Source organism: Limulus polyphemus, unplaced genomic scaffold (genome assembly GCF_000517525.1).
Source record: "Limulus polyphemus unplaced genomic scaffold, Limulus_polyphemus-2.1.2 Scaffold1633, whole genome shotgun sequence".
Taxonomy (NCBI): domain Eukaryota; kingdom Metazoa; phylum Arthropoda; class Merostomata; order Xiphosura; family Limulidae; genus Limulus; species Limulus polyphemus.
This window is the reverse complement of record NW_013667243.1, coordinates 141,824-157,165: the sequence shown is the minus strand read 5'-3', so window position 1 is coordinate 157,165 and position 15,342 is coordinate 141,824. Positions and strand designations below refer to the sequence as shown.

The 15,342-nt window shown below is 34.3% G+C and overlaps 1 protein-coding gene across 4 annotated transcripts in view; it reads left to right on the top strand.

Annotated features, from left to right (window-relative positions):
* LOC106464375 overlaps window positions 1-15,342 on the top strand; it is a 118,250-nt gene that overhangs the window by 94,085 nt on the left and 8,823 nt on the right. Inside the window, exon 6 of one of the 4 annotated variants that reach the window (XR_002611727.1) lies at window positions 5,773-6,962. The exons of the other annotated variants lie outside the window; for them this stretch is intronic. The gene's annotated coding sequence lies outside the window, so the exon portion shown is untranslated. The remainder of the gene's footprint in view (window positions 1-5,772; window positions 6,963-15,342) is intronic. 4 annotated transcript variants of the gene reach the window in all.

The following is a 15,342-nucleotide window of genomic DNA, read 5'->3' as shown; positions in this document are numbered from 1 at the left end:
TTTTATGTAGCCACCACCAATAGTCAATTTTAAGTAGTATGTAACTTTTCGTGTTATATTTTTATTTCTTTGAAAACACCAAAATTTGGGTTTGATTCCCGACACAGCGCAAATAGCCCATCGTATGATTTTGCGCAAAAACATAAAAACAACTACCTTCTACAATTAGTTGGAATTAAGAGGGTTGTACTTTTAGATATGGGACGTTTTGCGTTAGAGTACCTAAAATTTTCCCTTTCTTTATCGGTTTTTTATATTCTGATTTCATTTCTCAGGATTAAGTCTCATAGGCAATTTATCCCCACTTCTGTGTAGGTATGTCTTTACTCTGTATCCTATAGGATACATTCAACCATCAACTACAACACTGTAGTTGATACCATAGTTGAGAATACTGCTGCTGGACTAAACACGTTTACAAAATATATGAAAGATAACAGAAGCCACATCACATCTCGGAGAAGGAGAAAATTATCAGGAGCAGAACTCCGTACTGTTCACAGAATTGAACATATCTGTACCAACATAAAACTCTATAGCCCGTGCATAGAGAAGTAAGAGACACAGAGATACATAAACTCGGTATGCTGGACGTTAAAGTATATTACCACTTCTTTCGTATTGTCAGTTGACAGCACAAACTTAATTTACTCTCGCTAAATATAGTAGTACAGTTTAAAATGAATTGGATGATATGTTCATTAGCGCTTTAAATACACCCTTTTAGTGTTAGTATTTTCATTTATGGAGACAAGATTTACAGAGATCAGTTTGATATCATTAGACGCTGAACTACAAATTAAAAGTTTTTTTTTTGTTGTGTTTTTATTTTCAGCAATTTCAAAATAGTTTGCCCCCCCCCCCCAGTGGCACAGCGGTATGTCTGCGGACTTACAACGCTAGAATCCAGGTTTTGATGCCCGTGGTGGGCAGAGCACGGACAGCCCATTGTGTAGCTTTGTGCTTAATTACAAAAACAAACATACAAACAGACATCCCCAAAGGTACTAACATTCAATCCCCGTTTCTCTGCAAAACCCTTCAAATCAAGAGGCTTGAGAGGATGTGCTTTTATGACGTTGACAACTTTTATAGAGTTCTTTAACCTCGAATCTGATCTGATCTGTACACATTAAATAAGTAAATCCAAGTAACCATGAATCGATAATTGTTCTAGATCCATTCGTGCAGGATAAGATTTTGTTTTTTTGAATACTAGTATGTAGAGGGATTATAAGTAAGTTACAGATTACCCTGCTTCTACTGATAGGATATTGACCAATGCTCAACACTAATATGTGTAAGTTTGACTCTGTACTTAAGAAATTAAGCATAGAAAAGTGGGGTTAATAATCCGGGTGTTTAAGGAATCTTTTAGCAAAGGATATATATATATATATATATATTGATATGGAGTTATGCAGTTATATTTATAGAAATAACCACCCTATCTCAATACGAATGCATAAACCTATCAAATTTTAATTACGTCATAATGATTTTCAATTTTGATTTGTAACTGCAGTCGTCAGACGTGTTACCAACGCAAGTGAAACATAAAAAAGAAAGTATATCGTAATTTCTGGAAGCCGAACTTTAAGCTTATTACCTACATAATAAAAGGTCGTAACCCAAAGCCACCGAAGACGCGATTCGAACCGGTAGCTCCGAAACTAGTCGTGTTTTTCCCAGCCCTTAGAAGGAACGGTATATTGAAGTAGTTTTTCTTTGACCGTGAGATTCTGTGGCAGGACTACAAAAAGATGATGGTACAGAATTCCGTGAGAAACGCAGTGTTATACTTGGCCTCTCGAGTTACGCAGGTACATCTGTAGGGTATATTTTGGACACGAGTTTTAGTGCACGTTTATCACATCTGTATCAAGACGGGCTGGGCGTGGCCGAGTGGGTAGCATGCCAAAGCTGTGAATCCGATGATTATTGATTCGCGATCCATTGCCGTAAAACGCACCCTTCACTTTGGGACCGTGAGTCCACTATAAGAGTAACACTCAAATCCCACTATTCGATCAGGCAAGAGTGCTGTTGGCTGGCTTCCGTCCCTCTAATATATTAGTTTAAAATCAGGGGTGCTATATGCAGCATGGCCAGGTAGTTAGGGCGCTCGACTCGCAATCTGAGGGTCGCGAGTTCGAATCCCCGTCCCACCAAACATGCTCGCACTTTCAGCCGTGGAGGGCGTTATAATGTGACAGTTAATCCGACTATTCGTTGATAAAAGAGTAACCCAAGAGCTGGCGGTGGGTGGTGAAGACTAGCTGCCTTCCTTCTAGTCTTACACTGCTAAATTAGGGAAGGCTAGCGCAGATAACCCTCGTGTAGCTTTGCGCAAAATTCAAAAACAAACAAACAAAGCTATGTGCAGATAGCTCTTGAATAGGTTTATGCGAAAACCTCATACGAATTGTACCAAGACTTTTCTAAAATTGTAATTTTTTTACAGGGGAATGCGTCTCCTGATCTCCCAAGAGAATCGTGTCATATACATTAATCTTGGTTATCTATCGAGGCTCTTGTACTTGTGACAAATAACTTCAATGAATACAGACTAGTCAATATTTACCTATCTGTAACAGATACAAATAAAAATGGACAGCATTTGTTTTTTATTGTTGTTTTACAATTTTGACGATACAGCACTTCTGAAAATTGGTTATAATCATAAGACTTACCCCACGTGTATATTGTTCCTTGTGTTGTCTTGCTGATTATGGAGGGTTTGGACGAACATTTTTAAGGCAGATGGATAGGATGACTTAATTCTGTTTAGTTCCCACTTTTTTCTTGGGGTGACCTCAAATCTCTAAGACACTCTTTCCCCTTTTCCCCTCTTTTTATCTGGCAAATAAGTAGTGTTGACTTAGAATTGCGAAACGAAGCAGCCGTCAAAAGACACACAAGTTTAACCCCTATGTTTCTTCCTGACTTCTCAAACAGGCCTACTAAAAATAGAACAACTATTGGATTTTTCTACCTACTCAAGCCCCTCTTCTTGTTTCGTATGCTCCACGACCACAAACAATGCACTTTGTTTTTATTATTACACTGTTCTTGTGAAGAACAGAGTCTAACTGAAAGCTTTTAAAACGCCGAGTCAATAAAATTTGCCAATTAATAGAAAGTCTGTAAATTGTATTTACTTATTTGTCGATTTGTCTTCTTTTTATCAAATGCTCGAGTACAGATAAAGATACCTCCTTAGTTGTTATTGTTCATATGAAGTCATTACGTGTTTGCTTATAGTCGATGTCAATTAGCAAACTTCCTTCAAAAACAGATTTGTTTGTACTGTTTGTTCAAAGAAGTTTAATGTGCTGATCTGATGCTATGGCGTCAGTGGATCAGAATAATCTGATCTTAATATTTCGAATATGAGAAGCAGGATCAACTATGACAGCCATATTAAATATGTAGCTATAATTATATAGAAATCAATAAAAGTACTCAGAAGTACCATAAAACATTTTTTGTTCTATATTACTCTTTTAGTGGAACGTATTTTCTGGTACATCACTTATGAAACTTAAAAACCAGTAGTGTCTAATGCAAAGTATAAGAGAAGATTTAGCAATGGATTAAATACAAAAACTTATTCTCACACAGTTTTAAACAAACGATTATGTAATGTTCCCTAAGAAACAGAAAATGAATTATTTATTTGTATTTCTTTGGCTTATCACCTTTAATTTACATATACAGCCCAAATGTTCCCCGGTGCTAAAATCTAGGGTTCGATGCTTCGCGGTGGACATATCAGTTAGCCCAATATGGCTTTGCTATAAAACAAACAAATAAACAATAAAACCGAAATATTACATAAAGTTTTACAAATTTTAAAATTATTGATTTCTGTATATATATATTTATGTGATCATAATGTAAGTTGGAAAATAGTAGAACTTTTAAATTGTTAATAAATATAGCTTATCACTATATAAATATTAGTCGTATTTTTTAACAAGTTGACATTCCTCATTTTTATCTATCTATTTACGTTTCTTATTTATCATAATGATGAGAGGGGTGTTATAAAAATTATTACGATTTATCGTTTCTTCCCTTTTGTTGAAATAATACTATGCGTATACCTCTTGAAAGCTGTTAAATCGTGTTTTATGAAACAATGGCTTCTACCAACACAGTTTAGAGTTAACCCTAACTAGTGCTAACAAGTCTCTCTCTCTCTCTTTTTCTTTTAAGAACTGAAACTACTTGGCTACTCCTTTCCTATCAACATGTAACTCTTCCAGAGCCTTACAAAGTTAACTTGAATTGGAGTTTTAGCTGGGTGATATTTTTTCTTTTTGTTATAACCACACACTGATTTCTCCAGGAATGTTTGACCGAATCCAATAGTGTGTCAAAAAACGATCACTTTTACCAACTGAATCAAAGAATTAACACATTATCTAATGCTAATTGGCACTTTTTAACTACAAATTTCTCGACTACCACATTTATGCAATAAAAGATGAAATGATTGTTATAAGGTTGTTGGTAAGGTGTTATAAGTTTAACTGTTCCAACCATTCTTTTGTTAATTATTAATAAAAATTATGTTAAGAAGTTATTATTTACTTTACTTTTATAGTAAAAGGTTAAGAAACGTTTCGGATCAGCCCTAATCTGTCATCAAATCTAAAACTTTTTAATTCACCAAAGTTTCATTCATATCAGATATTAAAAAGATGTTTTATTCAGACATAATCAATACATTAATGACACTTATCCTCGCTTGGCTATGAACTTTGCATCAGCTTCTTAAGTTGTGTTATTTAAATTTAACAGCACTAAAATAGTAATCTATCTCACTAACTTTAAGTTCTTGATTTAAGTTTGTTCACAAAGAAAATCTCGACATCCATAATTTCTCATTTAACCCACCTTGATTAATCAAATATCTTGGTCTCTCAGTTAACCCATTTTAAATACCATCATAAATTGACTTCTCAGATAACCAACCGTAAATACTCGAATAACTTGACTTCTCAATTAACCCACCTTGAATACTCTACTAACTTTCAGTTAACCCACCATGATTCATCCAATAACTTGCCCTCTCAGTTAACCCACTTTGAATACCCTGATAACTTGACTTCTCAGTTAACCAACTTTGAATACCCTAATAACTTGACTTCTCAGTTAACCAACTTTGAATACCCTGATAATTTGACTTCTCAGTTAACCCACTTTGAATACCCTAATAACTTGACTTCTAAGTTAACCAACCTAGAATACTCTACTAACTTCACTTCTCAATTAAGCCACCTTAATTGACATCTCAGTTAACCCTGATCCGTCACTAAATCGTTTATAATATTTACATCCAGACCAACAGCTCTCTCATGAACCACACACAAAAATAAATAAATATATAAGTATGTCACATTAAGCTTTTATATCAGGATGGAAAGAAAAGTCTTTAGAAGTAAACAAGTGAAATACAGTCATCCACCAACTTTGAGAAAATATACTTAAACAATCATAAAAAAGTTACATTCTTTAAAACAATACGGATTTATAATATGTGTTTGTTATTTTCAAACAGATAAAATCGATATTCAAGTGAAAACTTTATCATATAATTGAGTCATTACCAAACCGACAGCCAACAAGGAAATTTTCTGAACGCTGTTCTATAAAAACATTAATTGTGGTAAGACAGAAAGTTGCACTTAGTTTAACTGTTGTTTGTGTGGCACACAAGCCAGTAACTACCATATGGGTTTTTAATAATGTTTTTCTTTTCAGTATAATTTAACTTAATATAATGATAATGCAGAAATCCCTAAGATGTGAGTGTTCAATGATAGACCACTACTTGGAGAATGTGTACTTGCATGGGGTTACAAAGCCGGGAAGAGAGTCTAATCGTTGAACTTCAACTGAAGGTATATTGTGGATATTAGGATTTTCTACCTAATGATTTCTGACTGTCCTTTCTCAGGATAGAAATCTAATGATCAGTATACAGACTTGAAGAGTAGTTATGATATTAGAAACCACCAACTAGCTTTCAACTTTAAGATACGATATTCATTCAGTTTACGGAATAGTTCCCCTTACTGATAGCTGCAATATACAAATTGGGGAGAATACATTGTCAGCGAGGTGTTTATTAAATGTAAGACACAAGTGATTATGATACAGTCTTGAGACTTTCCTTATGAAGGACACGCACCAAATGAGTTAGTCTTTTTTTTTTCAGCGTCTGAGTAGATGAATTACAAATTACGTACTCTAAAACCTCTCGTACTCATTCGGTGTTAGTAAACTCGGAGATCTCTCCCATGTTTTAAGGTACGTGTATGCCCATAGCTACCGAATCCAATTATAGTTGTCTAGAATGTGCGTGATCATTGAAACAGACTATACATCCACCCCCGCCTTTTTTTTCTTGATATCTATGGAAGGCCACCACTGTATAGTTTGAATGAGCGACCTACCTCTGTCTGAAACCAGTAGCAGAAAAGCAAGTAATATTTTTTTAAGGTGCCTTAGGGCTGCAGAGGTGAAATCCAACATACCGTAGTACCTACCTCCGGAAGAGAAATTAACAAACATGCTATTTACTGGCATGAGTCACTTTAAAAGAGAGAAAAGAGATGGTCTTCTCAGCCTCTAACCACTGACCCATGACGCTTGGAAACATACACAGTTTCGTGCTTTTTGGCACCAGATCCTGGTTGGAAATGAAGAGAAACGACCCCACGTTCACGTAATGAACCTAAACTGGTGAAATTATCGGAGTATGAAGTAAACATCCAGCGTGAAACTATATTCTTTTTTCAAACCACTCCACCTAGCGGCTGAATAGGGCTAGATGATCAGCTGTGTGACAGGGTCTCCGGACTTACGGAAGAGTTAGAACGTTAGAACAAAACTAGAAGGGCATTATCCCTGGGTACATTGGCCTCGCCCTATAATTGTAAAGGAAACAGGTAATTTGAATATATACTTTTAATACTGGATCTGTGATTGTTTTATGTTTGTCAAGGTTCTCATTCTTAAAAACACATCCCAGAACATATTCAGTCCCATAAACTTAATCCGATGATAAGGTATACCGGAGGGAAGGAGATAACTTCAATATATCATTATCAGTAGAGTGTTTTGTTTAAAGTGTAATTAATCTTCAGAGCCTTCGGAGCTCACTTCAGTTTCTAATACATTAAAAAGTGGTATCGATCTTTAAGTGTAGTTTACAAATATACTTTACCCCTGTAGGATGTCGTTTTATATCAAAACCGCTCCTACTGATTCCCACTAACTGTCGATCCTTCTCGTGACAAATATTAAAAATATTCTGTCTATGATATTTTAGATATTATACCCTCAAATATATAATAACGACATGATAACCTTTATGAATTTACCAGTAAACTGACTTTTGAAAATTAATTGATGTTGAAACGTCATACTTCCTTGTAGTTGTAGCTTAAATGATGTAAGCTTGAAAGGTCCAATAGTCCCTGCCAATTATAGTTATTTTAAAAGGTATGGAAAATATACAGCAGAGAGAGAGAGAACGTTTCATCATTAAACGATGTACAACGATCATTTACCCTATTTAATATTCTGTGTTATGCCATCAAACGGACAGTAATAGTATAGTAATTTATTGATCACCGATGTACTTTAAAGTATATTCGTTTTTATCTAATCTTTTATCGAAATATCTTCTATACTAAAACATAGTAATAGCGTCTTTCATGACACATGCTGACAAGCGTACCTGATTTTTCACCGAGGGAAAAGACATTTCAGGGTTGCTCGTGAATGGAAATATTATAATAATTATCTAGTTTTCGAATGTATTTATAACTTCAGATTTTATCCCACGTATAAAGAATAAATAATGATACGTAAACTGGCTTTTTTTTTTAAATATTAATGCAATAACTTTCTATTGAAACAAAGCACCTTTACTCCTTAGAGGTTTGACTTTGTTTTTTCGCTGACCAGTTTAGCTTAATATTATCGAAACCATTAAATAAAGACTAGCATGCTATTTCACATAACTGGATACATTATTTTGTGTAGTACTGAATAAACTCGACCGAGAATGACTGAAATTCGAGTTAATTTTTTTCGCTCCGGACCGGTTCCCCTAGTAATGTTATCCCCCAGTAGCTCAGCAGTAAGCTCATACCTTTTCATTAAACTTCTTAAAAATAACACTGATATTTGTTTGTTTATTGTTCCCAGCGCCATTCTTATATTTTTTCCCGGAGAGAAAGAAACTGATAGAAGGGGCAACGGGTGATCTTATTTAGTTCTGCATGCTGTAGCATCCGGGAATTTCTAGAAGAACCTAGCTTAGTATTAGAGTCACGGCGCGGCTACGTGTGGTTTAAAAGTATTGTTTACGTGAATACGTGAGGACAAGAAGCAATGGATAAGGCCGTGTGAATAAACAATGATTTATTTCTTTTTCCTGCAATACAGGATATTTATACCACCGTAACTGTAGCAATTGTCCTGGGTCAACATTCGCAGGTGTGTGTTCTGGCTCCTTTGCAGATTCCGCTTGTGCTCCCCTTCACGATCCAAAGTAGTTAAACTAAGATATAGACTGTTTAGGAATTTATATGCACCTTTATTTTATACTGGGAACTAAAATGCATATATTTTTTTTGCTGACTCTACACGTAATTGTTCGTAGTGTGGTGTTGAACAGGTGGTGGGGTGTTATAAGTCCTCTTGCGGCATACACAGTTGGAAATGATCTATTACTGGCTACAAACAGCCAGTTGCAGGTAAAACAGTGGGGTGTTTCGAAGAAACTTACTTTATAACTGAGAGACGATCAACTGTGGCCTTGGCCATGAAAAGAAAAAAACAACATGGAAGTTCGCAAACTGTTGTTAGTTATTTCATTGGCTTTTTTTATCATTATTTGTAGGTCGCCTTAGACAACGACAATTGTCGATGATTTAAAATCAGAGCAGAGATAAAACTGAAGATTGGTTGATCTAAATCTTCCCATTATTCAAGTAGCGCCCTAGGCAACGAACAAATAGTCCAACCAGGGAGGGAAGAGAGCCGGTTCTCTTGGAAACAAACTGCTAGCGCCAACATTAGGCGTACGAAAAATCTTGTTCCATTAACCAATTCCTGGAGTGTTTGTTGTATGGAACGTGCCGCGTGCATTGACCTGCGTGTAATAAGCCCCTGCACGCGCGAATTAATGTACAAGAACAATAAGATCATAAATCATGATCTATGTCTACAGTAGTAGCCACGAAACTAGGCTGAAAAAAATGGTGTGTAAAAAAAAAGGAGTAACTTTTCGTTCATCCTTATTTTATTATTTTCTTTTAAAATGTTTTATTTATGGACATGGAAACAGCATTATTCCTCCTTTCTATTGTTCGCTCTGAAGTTCTGGTTTTTAAAGAAAATTTTATTACTTTCAAAGATAAAGCATATCAGGCACGACGAAGTAAACCATACATTCTATTTTCCTTGATGAGTTTAGTCCATATTTTGCTAGTTTGTAAGAAAATTAGCTGTAAATAAACGCTATATATATATAAACCCTGGTTATACACATAGAAAATAGACAATAATATCTAGATAGATCGTTTTATTCACTAACACTTAGATTAAAATCTTGAGTTACGAGAGTGTGTGCTTAATACGGCAAGATCAGCATGTTCATGTTTAATATTAGAACGGAAACTAATTTCATTATATTTTAATAAACTATAAGACAATTCTCAGAAACAACTTCACCCTGCTACAGATTGGTGGGAGTGATCAACAGCACGTCAGGAGTACACCGAAAAAAATAGTTATAACAATTATGGAACATTGAAAAGTCATTTTGTGTTTAATCTTACAGCTCGTGGTTTGTGGATTAGAAATTAAAATCTACACCTAAGATTAGTCATGATTTCATTTATTTGGGCTTATGTGTTTCATTTAATGGAATAGGCCCAAAATACAAAGTTCATTCAAACTGAAGAACGTGTTTGGAGATGTATAACAGATTTAAACAAACATTTAGATATAACTAACTACATTACTTTACTCATAACAAAATCAGGTTGACAATAGTTACAAAACATAAAGCGTTCACTTTCAGAAAGATTGTAAATTTTTTCTAGGCACATCAGGGAAATATTACGATTTATTTTTCTTGTTTTTCAAAATATTTCCTAATCTAATTTCAACTCAACTGATTTTTTTTTAATTGTATTAATTTTCTATCATATCCCACAAAGTTAACTTCCACGACGTTAATATCAATTTTAAAACATTTACGATAGAACTTTTGTTCACTTTCCGAATACACATTAAGATCGCAAGATTATTGTGTTTAATCAGTTTTAAGGTGCATACATAGAAGGAGAGGCAGAGAGAAAATTTTCCAATTTTTCAGGTTATTACAGTAGAAACTTTGTATGTTCCCAAGATATTACAAAAATAAAAAACTAGATAAAGGGTAAAAAGGTTTAGTGACCTTAAGCAGTCACTCCTCAGCTGTAAACATGAAAAAAACTCTTGTTTATGTACTTGAAAAAACTATTTAAAAAACAAAAGTATTAAATTTAGAAAAATATTCTATGAACAACGCTTAGTACAATGTTGTATTCTCAGTACTTAAACTTTGTTGAATACATACATTTAGTTTTAGTTTACTCTCGTATATCATCTTTATTATTACAAAATTTATTACTGGTAGTGTCATTGCACCTTTTCCTCATAAAACAATTCATTGAAATACTTGAAAATGTAGTATATGCTTTTGTTTAAGAAAGGCTTCAGGTGCTTGTGACTCAGATTATTTTGGTTATTCTACAAAATTTGTCTGGCTATCAACTAGAGATTACATCAGTACTTAAAAACAAAGATAGGAATATAGTGGTCACAGCAAACACTAAGCTTTATGTATACGAAAATGTTTTTCATAAACTTCAATAGAACAAACTTTCGGAAAAATTCTAGAATTGTGTTTTCCCCATTTTTTTCTTTATAAGCAGAAGTTAAAATTATTTCCATTTGTATGAAATAATCAACATGGTAGAGACTTCATTCGGTAATTTAGCGAATCTAACTAGATATACGAGGACCAAATTTAGAATTTCCGCTGCATAACAACCATGTCATCATCCTACCCAACCCCTCATTTTCTTTGGATTTTGTAGAAACCCATTAAACCGTGTGAGTTTTAGGAGATTTGTACAAACTTCAAGACTCACGTTCATACTCGCATGAAGACACAGAGAAAGGTTGCAAGATTTGTCACAGTTCACGGATCTTCAAAGACAATCAGAGGAAATTTGGGAAGTGATTTGTATAATCAGAAATGTTTTCGACTCGATCCTAAAGTAAATATGGGAAGTGCGCTCGAGGTCACATACTTTCATGGAATTATTTTGTAATTCACAGTTCCGCTTTTAGGAAGAAAATACACGTAAAGGCCGAGTAAAATTATAGTACTTTTGCTTGCATTTTTTTTTTTTTTTTACTCCTACTGATAGATATATCATCATGCCTGGATCTGAGGTTGCACGCTGCTCAACTCCCCTATTTTCTTTAGAGGCGCCCCCTGTGATCAAGGTGAGCTCCCGTCTGCAGGAACGTTTGATATTTCGTGCGTGCAATATGAAATCTTTGTTATAAGAAGCAGACTTACGTACATCAAAAACTTGGTTTTAGCTCAGTATACTCATACCTCGCACTAAGACATGTTACTATCATATATTACTAGAGTTCTCGCTGTAGTAATATTACACTTTTTGTATTCTGTTACACTTTAGTAAAGGAATCACGTAGATCTAATCGATAACTTTCATAAGAGGTGTTTGATACAAAAAGTAATAATTTAAATTAAAAATCCTAAAAGAAATTACCAAAATGAAAAAGAAACTTGTTTTACTAACACTTTTTTTTTAATGTTTGATTAATGTGATTTCTGTACAATTCATTAATATTATTATGTGGTGAGCATTTAGATCTCTGAATTTTATTGAGAAAAAACAACATTTCCAGTTTAGTTTACACACGTACAATGGCCTTGTAACAACAAAAATAATGCACTCGGAACATCGTTCTGTAATTTTCATCGTACCAATGCGTTAAAAACCCTCTTCAGTTTACTTTCAATCACATGACTCAAACTCAAAGATATGAAAGAAGGAAATAATTTGAACTATTGTGTCCTGATGCGTGAATATCATTGCTAAAAGTTTGTTTACGTAAGTGGTGATCAATTTTATAAAGAGTTTGAAATCATTGGTTATTTCTAGTTGTAATTTCAAAAATAATATTTAGTATGTGAAACATGATTACAGCACGCCATTTTGTTGAAAATAGTGAAAAGGGTAGCATTTACAAAGTTTACCGAAAATATTTTTCTGTCTGATAATACATGGTCTTCACCGGAGGCGAGTCTCCCAACCTCATCAAATCGGTGTTTATTCATAATATTACATCCGAAAATTATTGTATTATTGGTACGATAATGATGGGTAAAAACGTTTCTTTGCTTTTTTTGATGTTAAGAAATTTATTAGGTCTGGAGTATATAATTAACTAACATTTTTTTTATTTAATTACATGTATTTACGGAGCTCTTGTATTTTACTTATAAATTTTCTTGCTAAAATAAAAACTGTGTAAACTCTAGCTATTGTATTATCATATGACTTTCTAAACACAGGTGACCACATTGTGCTGAGTGTTATTGCTAAATAACTACAGAGATGAAACAATAAAAAAAAAGAGTGTGGGCTAGTGTTTGGCGTGCCGAGCTGTTGATCGGAAGGTCTAAGATTCAAGCCACGATATGCGGCTGAACGCATACTGCACTTTCAGCTGTGGGGTGTTATAATCACGCTATTTAGTTAAGAGTAGCCATGTAGGTGGCGAATACTGCTAACTGGGTGCTCTCCCTTTCATCAACAGATCAAAATTAAGAATAAATAAGTGTGGATCTTGTGTATTTGATTTAGCCATTCAGCCATGTTTTGCATAAGGTGCTGCTCAGGTTAAAAATATTAAATACGAATAGAAAGGGGGAACTTTGAAAGTAAATTTTATATCAATTTGGGTGAGATCTTCGAGAAAAGGTGCATTTCCTCGCAAGCTAATGATTCATCATTAGGAGTTAGATGTGCTCATCTCTACGAATAAATGTAAATGCAAATACTTTCTATATATGTCTCGACACCTTAAAGCTGTGAGGAATAACATTAGACAAGTTTTTATCAAAGATACTCCGAACTGTTATCACAAGAACCTGTACGTTTTTTAGCCTCTGAAGACCTGTTGAATTCAACAATATGTTTTTGGATTGGTCGCTCAAAATAATCTCTTATTTGGAGAACTACCAACTGCTAATAAAAAAATTAAATATATTCTACTTAATCACATATCACAAAGTAGGTTGCTCCTTTTAATTCAAAATGTTCAGTCTTTATATCATCGAATAATATAATTTTTGAAAATAGCATAATATCGCAAATCGTATAAAATATGTGGTAACACAGTGATCACTGGGATCTTTTGGTTTCTTAAGTTTTATACTGCACGATAAGATATGTGGTAACATAGTAGCCACTGGAACCTTTTGGTTTCTTGAGTTTTATACTACACGATAAGATATGTGGTAACACAGTAACCCACCAGGACCTTTTGGTTTCTTGAGTTTTATACTGCTCGATAAGATATGTGGTAACATAGTAGCCACTAGGACCTTTAATTTTGTTAAATTGCATCTTTCATGATTAAACATTTTATAATACGAAAGACACTGTGTCTTATTCAAAACTTAACAATTATTTGTACTAGTATATATACGTGAGCGTTCCATTAGGTTACAGCTCTTGGTAGCGAAAAAGAGATTAAAAACTACATTCAAGAGCAAATCAAATGATAAACACTCGTGATTCGAATCCAAGGTCGTATATTTCAGTTATTTGAAATATCCGGCTTAGAATGTAGCTAACCGACTGTATACCCAAAATTCTCAACTCTCCTTTAACCCTGCTCTTGCTACTTCTTTTGCCCCAGAAATCACGATTGTAATATATAAATTTTCCATCACCGTCACCTGTTGAGATACGAGGAGTGTCTAGTAAGGCTTTATCGCGTAAACTCTCATCTAATGATGGATTAAGCGAATGACCTACAGGTCGAGAGCGTTTTCAAAGTGACGCAGTTGCAGTAGCACTTAAGAAGAAAACGAACCCCCCAAACAGTGGCCATAATTACTGAGTTTACTGACCAAATGTACATCGACCTTTTCTTACGCATCCCAGTCATTTGTCCTCTATAAAGGATCACGACTAATTATAATAATTAACTAGAAGAAAAGCACATTTTGCTAAACCTAGGAATTCATGGTTTGAATTTTGATCTTTACAACATGAGGGAGCAAAGAGCAATTAGTCGTGACGACCCTTGGCTTAAAAAAACGTTAATTATTGACCTAGACACTATTCACGTTGTGGTGAGAAAAATAAATTAACAACAACGAAGAAAAAAAAACAGTTAATCCGCTGTATAATAATGGATAATTAATTGTGACTGTATGTCACATGTTATCTAAACACCTAAATATTTTAAGTTATTCGTGGTGAGTAAAAAAAACGAAAAATTTAAACCAAACAAATTGACCTAAACACTTGTTTACAGTATCACTTTCTCCCCCCCCCCACACACACACACAAAAAAAAAGCTACCTGCATTCCTTTTGCTTGCGTTTATAAGATCCGGGAAAAAATATAACGAGAAAACTGTTTTCGTGCATTACAATTAATTGCAGGTAACAATGTTGATTTTGTAACAGGAGAATATGATTATCATAAGCTTGTGTAGTTGATATGTATTATGTTTAGTCTTACAAGTTGCCTTTACAACCATCAATCAAACATTCTTTAATTAGATTGATGGAATGTGTGAAGGTTGTTGACTTACGTAAAACAGCTGCTGTTAACCAACAACTAATTGTAGCAACATATAAAACAAAATATATTAATATGTATTGTTCTTACCTCACAGTAGCTTGTCCGTAAGCTCAAAATTAGAGATGGCAATGCGAACATATGACACAAACAAATAAACCGAGAATTTCGAGTGGCAGAACAGTTTCATCTGCTAATCTCTAATCTCATTGTGTATAAAGTATTCACACGTATAAAAATATTTAAAATTTATAAAAGTTGTAAGAAAAGCCCCCCCAGTAGCAAAACGGTATGTTTGCATGCTTACAACGCTAGAAACCGGGTTTCGATGCCCGTGGGGGGCAGAGCACAGATAACCCATTGTGTAGCTTTGTGTTTAATTACAAACAAATAGTAAGTTAGTCGC